The sequence below is a fragment of the Physeter macrocephalus genome, chromosome 20 (genome assembly GCF_002837175.3).
Source record: "Physeter macrocephalus isolate SW-GA chromosome 20, ASM283717v5, whole genome shotgun sequence".
NCBI classification, from domain to species: Eukaryota; Metazoa; Chordata; class Mammalia; order Artiodactyla; family Physeteridae; genus Physeter; species Physeter macrocephalus.
The window spans coordinates 26,409,932-26,426,542 of record NC_041233.1 but is presented as its reverse complement, the minus strand read 5'-3'; the positions used below and the strand labels follow the sequence as shown (position 1 = coordinate 26,426,542).

The window sequence follows — 16,611 nt, the reverse complement described above, 5'->3', positions numbered from 1 at the left end:
TTTTTTTTTTTTTTTTTTTGGCCACGACACGCAGCTTGTGGGATCTTAGTTCCCCAACCAGGGATTGAACCTGGGCCCTCAGCAGTGAAAGTGCCGAGTCCTAACCACTGGACCACCAGGGAATTCCCAAAACATAACTTTTATATGCACTGGGAAACAAAAAACTTTCTGTGACTTGCTTTCTTGCAATATTCGCTTTATTGTAGTGGCCTGGAACCGAACCTGCAACATCTCCAAGGTATGCCTGTAAGTAAAAACGTCCTTATTTCTACCCTTATTCTTATTTTTTGCATTTTTATTGAGATATGATTCACATACTATAAAATTCACCCTTTGAAAGTGTACAATTCAGTGGTTTTAGTGTACTTATAAGATTTAACAAACATAACCACTATCTAATTTCAGAACTTATCATCACCCAAAAAGAAACCCCATGCCCATTAGCTGTCACTCCACATTCCCCTCCAGCCTCTGGCATTCACGAATCTACCTTCTGTCTCTATCGATTTGCCTATTCTGGACATTTTATATAAATGAAATCATACAATTTGTGAACTTTTGTGTCTGACTTCTTTTGCTTAGCATAATGTTTTCAAGGTTCATCCATGTTGTTGCATGGATCAGAACTTCATCCCTTTTTATGGCAAGTAACACTCTACTGTATGGATATACCACATTTTGTTTATCCATTCATAAGTTGGTGGATATTTAGGTTGTTTCCACTTTTTCACTGTTATAAATAATGCTGCAATAAACATTTGTGTACAAGTTTTTATATGAATATATGTTTTCAATTTTCTTTAGTACATACTTAGGATCTACATTTATCCTTAAAAGATAAATTATCTTTTAAGAAATTATTTCAGTCTTATTAGGGACTGGGGTATACAGTCCCTAGTTGGTGTGAATTTTAAAAGCCCTTTAAAGTCATCATTATTCTGTTTTTCATTGTTACTATTCATACTATTAAACTAATGAACATTAGTCTAATTTCTTCTAATTAGAGAAGTTGTGAACAACAAAGTTTTTTCCTGTTGGGTATTTTTAAGATCTTCTACTTGTCTTTTTTTTTTTTTCTACTTGTCTTTGATATTCTTCAATTTGATTATGACGTATCTGTGTATAGACTTCTTTTTATTTACCCTTTTTGGGATTCACTGGAATTCCTGAATCTGAAGATTCATATTTTTTAATAATCATAGAAAATTCTCAGCTGCTATCTCTTTGAATAATACCTCTCTCCCATTATTCCTATAATCACTTTCCAAAATCTAATTAGACATATATTAGAGCTTTTCATTCCACTCTCCATGTCTCAACCTCTTCTTCATAGTTTCATTTTTCTTTCTGTACTGCATTATGTATAATTTTTCAAATCCATCTTCCTGTTTACTAATTCCCTCTCCAGCAGTGTCTATTCTATTTAACTGTTCCATTGAGTTTTAAATTTCGTATGTGATATATTTGAATTCCTAGAACCTCTGTCTGGTTCTTTTTCAAATCTTCCTGGTCATGTTTATCATCCCTTGCTTCTTCCTTGTCTTTATTGTGCCACAGAAGCTCAAGGTGTGGAAGTTGTAGGCTGCCCAACAAGGTAGAAGTCCTCAGGGTGTCCAGTGGTCTTTACTTCCCTGGACTGATGTTTCCAATTTGTTCCTGGCCTCTCATCATTCCCTTATTTGCTTATAGGCTCTTCCATTAACAGAAAAGAATTTCAAATTTCAAAAATATTTTTTCTAGCATCCTTAGATGTTCTGCAGCTGATATATTTGTATACCTTTCATCATCATATAGATTTTAAGTCCCTTTGTTCCTTTTCCAACATCCATGCTTTCAGAGACTAACTATTAAGCACCTACTATGGGCCAAGAACTGTGCTGGGGATTCAGGAGAGAACAAGACATAGCCTGTCCCTGCTCTTAGGGTTGCTTCCAGTCTATGCAGAAACCAGACACTTAACCAGGTAACTGTAGCCCACGGTTAATCAATGCTCTGACAGGGTAGGTGTTAGTAAACAAGGCCATGCTGAGATATATGGAGGCCAGGAACACTCTAATAATCACATTGACTCTCTTTAAGTAAATATTCAACATTTATTTAAGGGGGAGGAATACAAAGCAAAACTCAAGCTCTTTTCCCACATTAGAAGGCTTTAGGGAAGCTGTCTGTTATTATTCAAGCACATGTTGTTGCTGGAACATCCATCTTTTGTTGGGAGGATCCAGACCCGACCCCAAGCTACTTAGAAAATCAATTATCCCAACCACATACAGTAGCCTCCTAGAAGGATGTTCTGGTAAATTACATTTCCACTGATGTTTTAGTTGCTTCCCTAGCCATCCTTTAATTCTCATGTTCTGAGTAACTACTGCTACATAACGAATCACTTCAAAATAGTGGCTTAAAATGATAACTATACGTCATGGGTTGAATTACCTCCCCCCAAAAGGTATGTTAAAGTCTTAACCCTCAGTACTTCAGAATGTCATCTTCTTTGAGAAATAGGGTCATTGCAGATGTAATTAGTCAAGATGAGATAATACAGAGTACAGGTGCCCCTAATCAAATGTGACGGTGTCCTTTATAAGAAGAGGGAGATTTGGACACACAGAGACACAGCAAGAACACAACGTGAAGATGGAGGCAGAGGCCAGAGTGATGCACCTACAGGCCAAGGAAAGCCAAGCACTGCCTACAACCACCAGAAGCTAGGAGAAAGGCAGGGAACAGATTCTCCCTCAGAGCCCTCACAAGGAACAAGCCAATACCTCGATTTTGGACCCTAGCCTCCAGAACTCTGAGAGAATAAATTTTTGTTGTTTTGCCCAGTTTGTGGCCATTTGTTACCTAGGCAGCCCTAGGAAACTCGTATATGATCTTGTCTTCCACTCATGAATCCGGAGGTCGCCTGGACTGCAGGCAGCTCTCACTCTGGGTCTGTCATGCATTGCAGGCATTTGGTGGCTGAGACTAGGGTCATCTCAAAGGCTTCCTTATGCACGTCTGATATCTGGGGCAGAGGAGACTCAAACAGCTGGGGATGGATGAGTTGGGGCCCCTCAGGCATCCCTCTCACTCTTTGTGATCCGTGCACAGGCGGCCTCCGCAGAGATGGACTTCTTACAGGGAAGCTGACAGCTCCCAGAGCAAGGTCCCAAGAGAACCTCGGAGATGCTAGTTGGCCTTTTCTAACCAGCCTCAGAAGTCAGAGAACATCGCTTCCATCACATTCTGTTCAAGGAGGCTCGCCCCAGTTCAGGGAGAGGGGACACAGACCCCACCTCCTGATGAGAGTGTCTAAGGATTCAGTCACATTTTTAAGCCACTGCACGGGCTCAGTCAGGGGCACATCGGGCCTGGGGGAGGCAGCACTGTCTGCCTCCCTGACAGGCATGAAGAGTTAGCCAGGTGAGCAGGGCGTGAGCCAGGGAGAGGAGCCAGCCCTCCTGCCCCAGCCCTGAGCCCCCAGCTGATGCTGGAGTACTGCTCCCTCACCCCGCTCACAGCCTCCAGGTGTGGCGGAGCCCACGGCTCACTCGTTCAGCTGAGGCTCCCCGCCAGGCCCTGGAGGTCAGACTCTGCTCAGAGAGCACCCAAGTCAAAGGCGATCCCTGGGCTCCTTGCTGCCCACCACCCACAGGTGCTTTGTTTTCCTAACAGAGATACTTCTTTTTTTTTTTTTTAATGAATACTTTGGTTTTTGAGTTTTATTTTATTTATTTTTTTTACAGCAGGTTCTTACTAGTTATCTCATACATGTTAGTGTATACATGTCAATCCCAATCTCCCAATTCATCCCCCCTCCACCCCGCCACTCAGAGATCCTTCTTTTCGCCCTTAGTCTGGGGCCATTTCTGTCCCTGCCTTCCTCACTAATCTGGGGCAGATGGGAGGCCCCTCAGAGAGGGCTCCCCACACACACATCAGCCCCCGAGGTTTGGGAGCTCAGTCTCGGGGTCTGAAGCAGTGACTCTCCCCCCAGCTAACCCCAGCTGTGGCTCCCCAATTCCCTTCCTTCTGACGGCTCTTTAAAAATCTTCCCCTACCCCACCCTCTTGGTCAGGAGACAAATGCGTTTCTGGTATTGCTGTTAGTCCAGGAGGCCACTTTCCCGTGAAGCAAAATACCCAGCCTTGGGGGCTTCCCTGGTGGCGCAGTGGTTGGGGGTCCGCCTGCCGATGCAGGGGACGCGGGTTCGTGCCCCAGTCCGGGAAGATCCCACATGCCGCGGAGCGGCTGGGCCCGTGAGCCATGGCCGCTGAGCCTGCGCGTCCGGAGCCTGTGCTCCGCAATGGGAGAGGCCACAGCGGTGAGAGGACCGCGTACCGCAAAAACAAACACACACATACACAAAACAACAAAATACCCAGCCTTCTGATAACTTGAAAGCACCTAGTCTGGGACACACATACACATACACACAAACGCTGCTCCCCTCTCTCCAAGAGGCTACTGCTCTCCAGAAGAGGGGAGACAAAGGTTCACCTGAGGTCACATCATCTTCCCTCCACCTTCAGAGCAGCAACCAAACGGTCAGACCAGTCTGGGTGGGGCAGAAGCACCCAGTGGCGGAGCGCCTGCTCCAGGTCCGTGCTGAGCCATCCGTCCCTGCCGACCTCCCTGCGAGGCAGGTGCCCCAGCCTACTCCATTACACAGCGAAGAAGCTGCAGCTGCGACACGGGGTCGGGGGCAGGGTGATGGACTAGCTTGTGTCTGACTTGAGATTCGCTGTCACGTTTGTCTCAATGTTTATCTCTAAAACCTGTCCTCCTTCTCTTCTCCCTTCCTCTCGCCCTCCTCCTCCTCGACTCCTGCCTCTCTCTCCCTCTCCTTCCACCCCTCTGTCTGCCCATTTCTGTCTGCGTTCTCCCTCTCTTTCACTGTAACCCCCACACAGGAGTCTAGGGCTGCTTAGAGGCCAGAATCACTCCAAAATGGGCTCAGCCTTCCACTCGTCCTTGGTACCAGCATCTGGCCACACTCGTTTGGAAAACTCCATGAAGGAATGGACAGTGGCTGCCTGCCACCTCCTTCTCCCCACCTCACAAGGGACCTTTGCCGAGTCTCTAAGCTGAGACCTAGGGTGGGATGGATAGGGAAAGAACGACCAAAGACAAGAATGGAGAAGGAAGGAGATTATTCCCAGTGGTCAGACTACAATAGGACACACACAACAGAGACAGGAATTAAATTTTCATCAATAATCAAAATTCCTCCCAACCTGAAAGCTCCAGCCCAAAAGGATGCTGCTCTTTGTCAGCTGTGTGACCTTAGCTATGTCATTTAACCTCTCTGAGCCAATAATAATAATCCCTACTTTAAAAGACGGTTATTATGGACTTCCCTGGTAGCGCAGTGCTTAAGAATCCACCTGCCAATGCTGGGGACACGGGTTCAAGCCCTGGTCTGGGAAGATCCCACATGCCGCGGAGCAACTAAGCCTGTGCGCCACAACTACTGAGTCTGTGCTCTAGAGCCCGCATGCCCCAACTACTGAAGCCCGCATGCCTAGAGCCCGTGCTCTGCAGCAAGAGAAGCCACCGCAATGAGAAGCCCATGCACCGCAATGAAAAGTAGCCCCCATGCGCCACAACTAGAGAAAGCCCGTGCACAGCAATGAAGACACAATGCAGCCAAAAATAATAAATAAATAAATTTTTAAAAAGACTGTTATTATGACTCATTGAGATAAAGACTGTTGATTTGTTTGGAATGCTTTGGGCTGCAAATAACAGAAAATTCAACCAGGACTTGCTTGAGCAATAAAGACAATTATTTCACATACTGAGATTCTAGAGGTAGTTTTCAGGTTTTGTGCAATGATTCAGAAATGCCATTGAAAATCAGTTTCTTTTTATATTTCTGCTTCACTCTCCTTAGCTTATTGTTTACATCTCATGTTGTTTCCTCATGATTGAAAGATAGCTGCTGCAGCTCCAGACATCACATACCATATTCAAAGAAATACGAAGAAGGGAAGGGAAATATTAATAATAAGCACCCCTTCAGGTGATAGAGTCAGGCGATCCAAGGATCCCACCTTAAGAGAGTCTGCCCTGCAGCATGATCACCTAACGTGAAACTCATTCTCATCTCAGATGCTTTTGCATTTTGAAAAAGCCTTTGGAGAAAAGCCCCCGATGGTAGGACTCAAGGGTAGTCCCCAATAGTGGCCTTCTTGCACCACATCAGCCGGTCATTGGCTGCAGTCTGCCCAAGTCAGGGAAGGCAGGGTGGGCCGGCCTTCCGGGGGACGCCTCTCGTTTGGCTGAGGGCTCACCTCCAGCAAAGAGGCAGCTGGGAGTCATTAGCAGCAACCCTCCAGCAGCTGGGGGACAGGGAAACCAGCGAGTTAGAAGGTAAACAAGCAAGTCTCCTCCCCAGAGCCCGGAGGCATCCCCGGCGTTCTCAGCCACAGAACACAGTGTGCAGGAGTAGAGGCCCGTCCCTGCCACAACCTCAGTTTCCTGGTTCGTAAAATGGGTATGCAGGACCAAGGGGTCCTTTCCAGCTCTGCATGTCCAAGCTTCTGTGATTCCACTTCCACCTCACCCCAAAGTTCCAACCAGGCAGTCCCCTTCAGGTGATGGATTCAGGCGACCCAAGGATCCCACCTTGAGAGAGTCTGCCCTACAGCATGATCACCTAACGTGAAACTCATTCTCATCTCAGATGCTTTTGCATTTTGAAAAAACCTTCAGAGAAAAGCCCCCGATGGTAGGACTCCATGCACATGTGGCGCTAGTTAAGGAAGGAGAAGGCTTCCTGGCACCTCAGGTCATATCACAGACCTTCAGAGCTGGAAGGGACCTGAGAGAGGCTCCCCCAACCCCAGCCATACAAAAGGGGAAACTGAGGCTCAGGGTGGAGAAGTGATTTCCTCACCATCGCACAGCAGAGCCAGCGGCAAGGATTCCCGGCCCTGAGCCTTTCTTAGTGCTCTGGGAGGAGTCCTCGGAAAGGAGGGCTCAGACCAGGAAACGCAGCTGTCTCAGGAGGGTTCCCCAGAAGTAGAGCCTGAGTCAGGGATTCCCATTCAGATGATTTATGGGGTGGGGGGAGGCCCTGAGGAGAAAGGGAGTGAGGGAAGCAGGATAGGGAAGGGGTAAAAGCTAAACCAGAACGCGGTCTCAGCCGGGGTCAAGCCGCAGTCCCACCAAGGATATTGGACCCCTAATAGCATCACAGAGTTTGTCCTACCTTGAGGCTCGGGGTGGCCTTTTGCACCACATCAGCCAGTCATCAGCCATCGTCTGCCCAGGTCGGGAAAGGAAGGCAGGGTGGGCCGGCCTTCCAGGGGACGCCTCTCGTTTGGCTGAGGGCTCATCTCCAGCGAAGGGGCAGCTGGGAGTCATTAGCAGCAACCCTTCAGCAGCTGGGGGACGGGGAAAACAGCGGGTTAGAAGGAAAACAAGCAGGTCACCTTCCCGGAGTCCTGAGGCATCCCCGGCGTTCCCAGCCACAGAACACAGTGTGCAGGAGCAGAGGCCCGTCCTTACCACAACCTCAGTTTCCCGGTTCATAAAATGGGTATGCAGCACCAAGGGGTCCTTTCCAGCTCTGCATGTCCAATCTTCTGTGATTTCACTTCCACCTCGCCCCAAAGTTCCAACTAGGCAGTCGCCCTACCCCCAGGCTCCCCACTAGCCGAAGCAGTTTAACAGTCAGTGAGACCAAAGTAGGGTCTCCATTCAGTCAAGCCTGAACCCCACGAGGCAAGTAAAGGCAACAGTTTCTTGGCACGTGTACGTCTCCAGCCTGCAGAGCAGGCCTAGGGAGTCAGTATTTCTTGAAATGTAAGTACCGAGACCCCACTGGGTTGTCAGTAAATTCATTATCCCATTACGCAGAACTGAATTATTCAGCGCTCTTGAGGCCGCCTCAGGAACGTGCCCGAGCACAGTCGATGCGGCATTAGAGGGATGGACGGAGTCAGGCCCAGGGCATGGTTGGTGCCGGGGTGATGGATCTGGGCCCGGACAGGCTGCCAGGGCTTGCAGGCACAAGGTTGCCTGGCTGGCAGGACCTGGGCACTGGGTGTTCCTGGGGCCTGGAGAGGGGGTTATGAACATATCCACAGTCCTCCTCACCCCTTAAGAAATCGGCAGAGTATATCTTTGGAGCCCACCTGCTCCAAAGGGCCCAGGGGCAGCAGATCCAGGCTCCACCTCTTCCTGGCTGTGTGACCGCCAGAAGGTCATTCACCTCTCTGAGCTTCAGTTTCTTTATCTGTAAAAAACACAGTGATGATGCTGAATGTTCCCAGTATCCATTCTCCCTTTTAAATTTAATGATAGAACTGATTTTTTCATTGAACATATAACCATCTAGAATAAAGACTATTTCCAGGCCAAAGTGTGGTCATGTGACTAAGTGCTGCTCAAAGGGATGCAAGTAGAATATCTTATGAAACTTTCAAGAAGTGTCCTTAAAGGAAGGAGGTTAGTTCTATTTTGTCCCTTTCTTCTTCCTAAAAACTGGGTTGAAGGTGTGACGGCTGGAACTCAAGCAGTCATCCTGTTCAATGAGAAGACAACACATGATGAGGATGGCAACACAGCAGAGGAGAAGCCTGAGTCTCAGTTGACCCTGGAGCCTCCATACAACCTCCAAGTTACATCTGTATAAAGTAGAAACCAACTTCTTTTTTGGATTTTTCTGTCTCTCACAGCCAAACTTAACCTTACCTTGTTGGGCAAGTCCAAGGGTGAAATGAGTTATTACAGGAAAAGTGGCCACCTCAGTAGGTATCTCCTCTAGGATATGTCAGTGGTTAAGAACTATAAGCCCTGAAACCAGAGAACCTGGGTTCAAATCCCAACTTTACCACTTATAAGCTGTGCAAATTTAGGAATGTTGCTTAACCTCTCTGTGCTGCAGCTTCACCTGTAAAATGGGGATAAAAATGGTACCTTCCCCCTTACAAGGTTTATGTGAGGATTCAGTGATTTAATGTGAATTTTAACTGACACACAGTAATTGCTATACTGACACACAGTAATTGAAGTGACTGACACACAGTAATTGCTATATAAATATCAGCTGTTAGTATTTCATTTTTATAGATCTAGGGGGATTCCCTATGTAACTCAGGGACCTGGGTCCCTGTAACATATCCCAAAGCTCATCTCAGTTTAGATTTTCCCCTCAAAGTGGCTGTGCTCTCAGGGTAGCAATGCCAGAGGTGTTCTGAGTTTCAACCATGACATGAACAGTTTTGCTTGGGGTGGGTGGCAGAGTCTGGGATCCTTGTTTGGAGCCCACAAGAGGGATTGCTCTTTGGAATCCAGGTGAAGTTCTTACTCAGGAAGCAAGAAAGAGAAACAAAAGCCTGAGATGGGCTGTGTACCCTGGGCAGGTGTCTCTCCTCTCTGGGCCTCTGGGGAGTGGATTAAACCAGAGGTTACAGCTCATGCACCAGCAGCTCAAAGACCAATGCGGAATATGAGGGAACCTCTTTGGGTTTGAGGCAGCAGGGAGTGGTGGGGACTGGGGCAAGGGCACATGACCCGTGGGGGATAGGGGGAGGCACCACACAGTACCAGCCAACCTGCCCTGCAGCTAAATGGGCTCAGTGTTGTCAAATCTGCTGCTCTTTCAAAAGAAATGGAAATCAAATCTGAATTCTTTGTGAAATTTTCTGATTGTTTAGTGTTGGCTCCATTCAAATAACCAAAATACTGATCGAGGCAAACAAAATATGTCCCCAGGCCAGCTCAGGGGCCACCAGAAGTAAACAAGCACTGAGAGGTCTCCCATGCAATGCAATCGGAATCCTCGGGTTCCAGGCTCCATGTCCCGGTGTCTCGGGGGAAAATGGGCATATGCTGAGCGTGGGGATGAAAGAAAGGGGCTCGTCCTCCCCAGGGAGATAGGCGCCCTGGGCTGAACCCAGGGAAGGTGAGCCTGACCCCTTGCTCCCTGCCCCCTGGGTTCAGGATGGCAGTGAGGTGGACAGAGGCAGGAGGTTGCCCTGCGACCTCGGGTGACACTCTGACTCCCAGAGCTCCAACTTCCTCCTCTGAGAAACAGACTGGGGAATCTTCAGCTCAGGCACAAGGCAGGGACCCTGGCCCTCCTGCCCCAGCTGAGGCCCTGCCCTGTGGGGATCTCTGCACCCACGGCTTTGGGGACACCCAGGGGCCCTTGGGATCTGTGTGTAGACTGAACTGCTGATCCTGACTCTTCTCTCCCTGACCCATAATAGGGCTACACAGCCATACCCTTTGCCACGTGAGCTCACAGCCACGTGAGCTCACAGGGCCACCCCACAGAGAGGGCAGAGTACACACACTTGCCCCCTATGCGGAGCTTGGCCGAGTGATTTGGTGGGGCCGCTGGAACATGAGCAGACCTGACTGAGGCAGAGGCTTTCAAAGCACCTGTGTAGTTGGCCTCTTGCCCCCATGCTGTCCCCTGGGAAAAAGCACCCCCAGGTAGCTGCTGGTCTCAGAATGATCTGGACCCACAACCCCAAGCAGAAATAGCCCAGCTGATCCACTGACCCAGCAGTGAGAAAAGTAGGTGGTTATTTTGGAAGTTGCTGAGACTTGGGGCTGCCACACAGCAATGTTGCAGCAGAAACCTGACCGCTATGCTGGGAGGTCGTGGGCTTCCCCAACCTGGACCCAGTTTGCTGCACAGAAGCTCCCACCCTGTCTGGTCACCCACTGTCCCAGAAGCCCCTGCACCCCTGGCTCTGATGCAAATAGAGAGACTCTCCTTGGAGTGGGGAGACCCCAGGCGTTGTGCCATACAGAACTGGAGCCAATCCCCGTATCCTGCCTATGAGACCCCAGATGTCCCCTGTCTGTAGAGGGTGGGTGATCATGCCTGCCTCACCAGGGACTGGGGAGGCTTGATGAGACACCACGAGTCTGCAGCAGGGCAAGGGTGGGGGGCACGGTACTGGCATTTCCACTTGTCAGGCGGGGGAGGGATAGGGCATCTCCTGGGAGAAAACTGACCCCTGAGGAAAACGAGGCCTTACCTTTGGAGAGCGTGATTTTGAGTTCACAGTGGAATCTGTCACTCAACCTGAAAAAAAGCAAAAGGGGTTATCTCAGCACCAACTCTCAATCACCCCTGGGCACAGGCCACACTGCTAGAGTGCCTGTATCAGTTAGGAATGCTATGAATTTCAAATAAAGAATAAATAGCTAATCATTGCTTAAACACAAAGGGCTCCATTTTCTCACATAACAAGGAGGCTAGAGGTAAACAGTTGCTGGGAGTGGTTTAATGTCTAGATAATGTCTTCAAGGACCATCACCATCCTCACTGTTTGTTTTTTTTTAATCCTTAACCTTGTTGCCTCATGGCCACAAGATGGCTGCTACAGTTCCAAGCATTTCATCTTTACACAACCCTATTCAGGGTAAGAAAAGGCTAAGCAAGAAGAGGGGATTTCTTATTATCAGGGAATAAAAAGTCCTGAGAAGCACCTCTTTTTCCCTGGCAAGATATCCCTGGATATCTTGAAAAAGGGACTGGGTGGGGGAGGGGGGTTGTGACAGCCTGAGACTGATCACAGTCCATCCCCCGGAGCTGGGCACACTGTCGCCTGAACAATATTGGGCTCTTGTTGGCAAAGCAGAAGGAGGGGGTTGGCTCTGCAGTAGATGGTAACACTGTGTGCTGGAGGCGGGAGAATCGGTCCCGCAGAGGAGCTGGTACCAGGCAGGACTCCTAACTGCAAATCCAGAAGCTGCTTTGTGGCAAACAGCAGACTTCACTTTGCTGCAAATAACAGAATCCACTTTGTTGCAAATAGCAAACCCTCCTCTGTGGCAAACAGCTGACTCTGGGAGGGCCAGAGCTTGGATGCAACACAGCATCACTCTCCTTCCAGCCATGGACTCACATGCCACATTGGCATGCGAGTCCTGTGCACTGCATCTGATTGTGGGCATCAGGTCTGGTACCTGCAGGGGAGGCTGGGATGTGTGTGTTTGTCTTCTTTTGGGGAAGGAAGGATTCACAATGTAGGCCAGTGTCTCAAGGAGGAGAGAGAAGAGCTGCAGGGGGACTTTCTTTGCTATTTCTCAAAAGGACCCCCATGAAGTCTTGACCATTTGACGGCTCCTGAGTGTCAGCTGAGGTGTCCGGAAAAAGCGATGACGCCCAGAAGTGGCTGTGATAGTGGCACCCTGGCCATTCCATCAAGAAGAAACGAGCAGGGCTTCTCTGGTGGCGCAGTGGTTAAGAAACTGCCAGCCAATTCAGGGAACACAGGTTCGAGCCCTGGTCTGGGAAGATCCCACGTGCCTCGGAGCAACTAAGCCCGTGAGCCACAACTACTGAGCCCACGAGCCACAACTACTGAAGCCCACGTGCCTAGAGCCCGTGCTCCTCAACAAGAGAGGCCACTACAATGAGAAGCCCGCGCACCGCAACGAAGAGTAGCCCCCGCTCACCGCAATTAGAGAAAGCCTGCGTGCAGCAACGAAGACCCAGCACAGCCAAAAGTAAAAACAAAAAAATAAATTTATTTTTAAAAAAGAAGAAGAAGAAGAAAGGAGCAGGTGACACCATGAAACACACACCTAAGTCATCCACTGGGGACTCCCAGAGACACCCAGATGCCAGGACCTGAATTGAACCAGAGAAATCGGATCACAGGTAAATCTCTGGTGCATGGTAGAAGCCTCTCAAGAGAACTCGATGAACTTCCAGGGGATACAGGACCTCTGGACTTGGGCCAGTGGTGAGATGACAAACTCTTATGTGAAGCTGAGACAGGGACAGGTTCACACCTGGCTCTGCCACTTATATGTCACCTGACATCTGGGAACCTCAGTTTGCACATCTGGAAAACAGGGGCAATGCTAGCTTCTTGAGAGGGTGGCTGTGAGGAACATGCCCACCGCCCATTCTGTCTATGCAGTAGCAGGGAATCCTCCGTATTTAAATACCTAATGTGACTTCCCTGGCAGTCCAGTGGTTAAGACTCCTCACTCCCAGTGCAGGGGGCCCAGGATGAATCCCTGGTCTGGGAACTAAGATCCCGCATGCCGTGTGGCGCGGCCAAAAATAAAAACAAACCAAAAACCTCACACCGTGGTTCTCAAAGAGGGGGGACGGGAACTAGGCAGGGTAATCTTCATCTTGACAACCACACTGAGAGGATGGAGTTTGTGGCAGAATTTGACCACTCGCTCATGATCTCTATCACCAATGTTACTCTCTCGGTCATCAACTCAGATGGCAAGGGGAACTTTGCAGATGGAAATAAGGTCACTAACCAGCTCACCTTGAAATGGGGAGATTATCCTGGATTAGCCGGGTGGGTCCCCTGGAATCACGCGAGCCCTGAAAAGCAGAAAAGGAAGAGAGAGTGATCTGAAACACCAGAAGTATTCGAGGTGCTTTCTGCCTGGTGAGACCCTGAGCAGAGGATCAGCCAGGCCTGGCCTGACTCCTGACCTACAGAACCACGAGATAAAAAATGGCATTGTTTTAAGCCACTCAGCATGTGGTGGTTCATTACACAGCACAGAACACTAAGACAGAAGGATCATTCCTATTTTTCTAGCTGAGAAACTCTGAGCTCACACAGCCACAAAGTGAGTGGTGGACCAATGTTTGAACCCAAGTCCCTCAGACTCTGGCGCCCATGCTGTCACTTCCCATTCGGCCTGTCCAGATGAGGAAATTGAGGCATGAGAGAGGCCAGGGCACTGCCAGCGCCAGCTCCACAGCATCTCAGCACAGAGGAGGAGGGAGCAGGCCGTGGCCCCTGTCCTCCCCCGCTCATCTGAGGGGCCACAGAAGCTCCTGATTCATGGTCTGTCTGCATCAGCCCACTCGGCCCACCACGGCCCCCGGAGCCACTAGAGTCACAGCATTGCCCCCCGGAAGTCTTAGATGAAAAGCTCGGCAGACCTCACCCAGATGTGGTCAGACTCCAGGCTGCAAGTTTGTCTGTGGAGAGAGGAGGCCTAAAGAAGGCAAGTCCTGGACAGAGGCTCACAGGCACATCTGGGAGAAACACAGCTGCCGGGGAAGAGCCCACAAGTGCAGGAAGGGGACTGAAGGGCCCAAAGGTAGGAGGAGGATTCCTGGGGCAGGGCCTGGGGACTGGGGTTGATCAGCCAGCTAGTGAGGCCTCTCTGGCCCCGACAGACTCCACTCCTACGTCCTAACTTCTCTGACCCATGCTCCAAATCAGAAGAAACAGTTGTCCTATGGGCCAGGTCAGACACAAAGATCAAAGATGTATTCAGTTTGGCTGACATGGAGCATAAAAAAAAAAAGTCTAACCCAAGTGTTTAAAATTGTGAGATTTCACATTAAAAGCCAGATTTCCAACCTCTTTTGAAAAATCAGAAGCTCCAGCCACAATATGCTCTTCTTCCCACATGAGCGGGAGCTGGGGGAACTGATGGGGCATCAGTTCTGGAGCACCACAGTCCCCACTGCTCCCTACTGCTCTCCCCTCACCTGCCTGCCTGACCCCTGAAGATATCTGAATTCCAATCCTTTAGGCCCAAATTGACTCCATAACCTTACTCTTCTGTCCCTACCCAGCCTAGTCCTGGGGAGTCCTGGGGGAAGGCGTCCAGCCTGTGTGATGTTAGCAGGGCTGGGAGAAGTAGGGGTTGGGGGCATTAGGTTAGTAACTCAGGGGCCTCTACCAGAGCCATTTTTTGTGAACAGCTGTTTCCAGTGACCCAGCCTGGCTAAGAATTTGGCAGGTGTCAAACCCCCTGACTTCCTGGTGTCAACCCAACAGCATGTATGGGCACCCATCCTCTCTGCCCTCATGACCAGCAGGTGCCTTGGTGCCTAATGGGACAGCTGCACTTGGCCAAAAGGGCAACTGAGAGAGGCAGAAATGATCCTCCCCCACCCCTGGAGACAGCTGCCCACATCCACGTGGCCCTCTGGGAAGGCCCAGCTTCCACTGCCACCACTGGGGCCACCTCCAAGGAAAAGAACCCAAACCTACTTTGTCTTCAGCCCCCTGGTCTTCTAGGAAAAGGCCCTGTAACAGATTCGGAGACGACACTTTGCTCCCTTCATTGTGAACTGAGACACCGGCTCTGTAATGGAAGAGACAAGAAATGAGTAGCGAACGGGGGAGGGAGGTGGAAAAATTAAATTCTGCGTGATCAGCAAGGTTTCAAACAATCGCTCGCCAACTGAAGTGGGTGCCACGTCTATAAGTCATTCTGTTTTATAGACCATTAGGATCTCCAGAGAGAACCTGCATGGAGACCACTGCTTTTTGTTGAAATTAAAATGTCAGAGAAAAAGAAATAGAACAAAACAGGGAATCTGCAATTAATTACCAGGCCATAAAAATTCAATAATCAGGAGGCAGAGCAGCCGCAGGCCCAGAGGTATCAGAGCCAGCGTAACAAGAATGGAATACATTAATCTTTTCAAATTAGTTTTTTAATCTGAGGGGGATATATGGTGACATGCCTCCCCTCCCTGCCCGCCTCCCACCTCCATGGGCTCCGGCCTGAAGCCAGGTGGGGGGAGGGAGGTTCTGGTGTGACCTGGGGGCCTGCCCAAACCCAGACCCTCAGACAGGAAAGAGAGTGCCGGTTTGCAGCCCTGGCTGAGCCCAGAGCCCCGGTGCCGCCTGGCCTGGTGGAAGGGTCTCAGCAGAGGAACCATGAAAGCACTTCTGGTTTCCCCCGGGTCAAAAGAGCTCATTGTGTGTCCACGCTTCTGCGTGGCCTCCCGCGGGCCCAGGGCTCCCGCAGCTCCGGTCAGTCCCGGGCTCTGAGCTCCCGGCTTCTTTAGTTCGCCCCGTCTTCAACCTCAGCCAAGCCGCTCCCTCACCAACCTCCCCCAACATGCCTGTCCCTGAGCCTTGCTGGGGCTGAGCCTGGCCTAGAAAGCCCGCCGTGGGGCTCCAATCTGCCCAGTGTGGTTGCTGAAGGCTGCTCTTCAGGGGACAGCCGTGGAGCAATGGCCGATGGAATCTGACTCCTTTTAAATGTAACAGCTATAGCCCACTAAGTCCCAGGCCCTGTGTGAATCCTTCACCTGGATTTTCTCATTTCATCTCCCAAGAGGTCAGGACTGTTAAGAACCCCATTTTACAGAAGAGAAAATTGTGAAGCCGGGACACACAAGTTCCCTGTGTCCTGTGGTCTGAGCCCAGCTTCACTAACACAAGCCAGGACAGCTTCTTTCGCCTCGCCCCATTCGGCACACAGTTGGTGTTCCCATCTCTGTTCACTGGATAGCGTCCCTGAGGAACAGCCCTGCAAGGGGACTTCACATGCCCTCTGATCTTTCCTCCCCAAGATATCTTCAACTTATGATAACAGCGGCTGCCATTTCTTGAGCAGCTACTGTGTGCCAGGCTATGGGATCTGGTGCCATTAATAGTAAGACAGTGATCCCAGTTTTACACAAAGGAAACTGAGGCTCAGAGACTGATGGGCCCAAGACCTCACACCCAAGCCTAGCTGGCACCCAAGAGCATGATTCTAACTAAGGGTGTTGTCTCAGCACCCCATCAACCAGACCTGACCCAGGGCTCCCAAACCCCAACTCCCCCCAAACATACATTCCTTCAACTTGACATCCTTGGTGACCTCCCCCAAGAGGCCCCCCCGATCCTCTCGGTCCCTCCCAGGGTTCCTTTA

The 16,611-nt window shown here is 50.0% G+C and overlaps 1 long non-coding RNA gene and 1 other non-coding gene across 5 annotated transcripts in view; both read right to left on the bottom strand.

The window, feature by feature from the left end:
- Positions 1–16,611, bottom strand: part of LOC114484544 (uncharacterized) — a 53,873-nt gene that overhangs the window by 35,606 nt on the left and 1,656 nt on the right. For 2 of the 4 annotated variants that reach the window (XR_003677596.2, XR_003677597.2), the window contains exons 2-5: positions 14,952–15,045; positions 13,254–13,312; positions 10,992–11,038; positions 7,202–8,230 (exon numbers count right to left, since the gene is read on the bottom strand). This is a non-coding gene — a long non-coding RNA (uncharacterized lncRNA). The remainder of the gene's footprint in view (positions 1–7,201; positions 8,231–10,991; positions 11,039–13,253; positions 13,313–14,951; positions 15,046–16,611) is intronic. The other 2 variants (XR_008616191.1, XR_008616192.1) reach the window with 2 other exon arrangements.
- TRNAE-UUC (transfer RNA glutamic acid (anticodon UUC)) lies at positions 50–122 on the bottom strand. The gene has a single exon. It is a non-coding gene; the product is annotated as a tRNA-Glu (tRNA).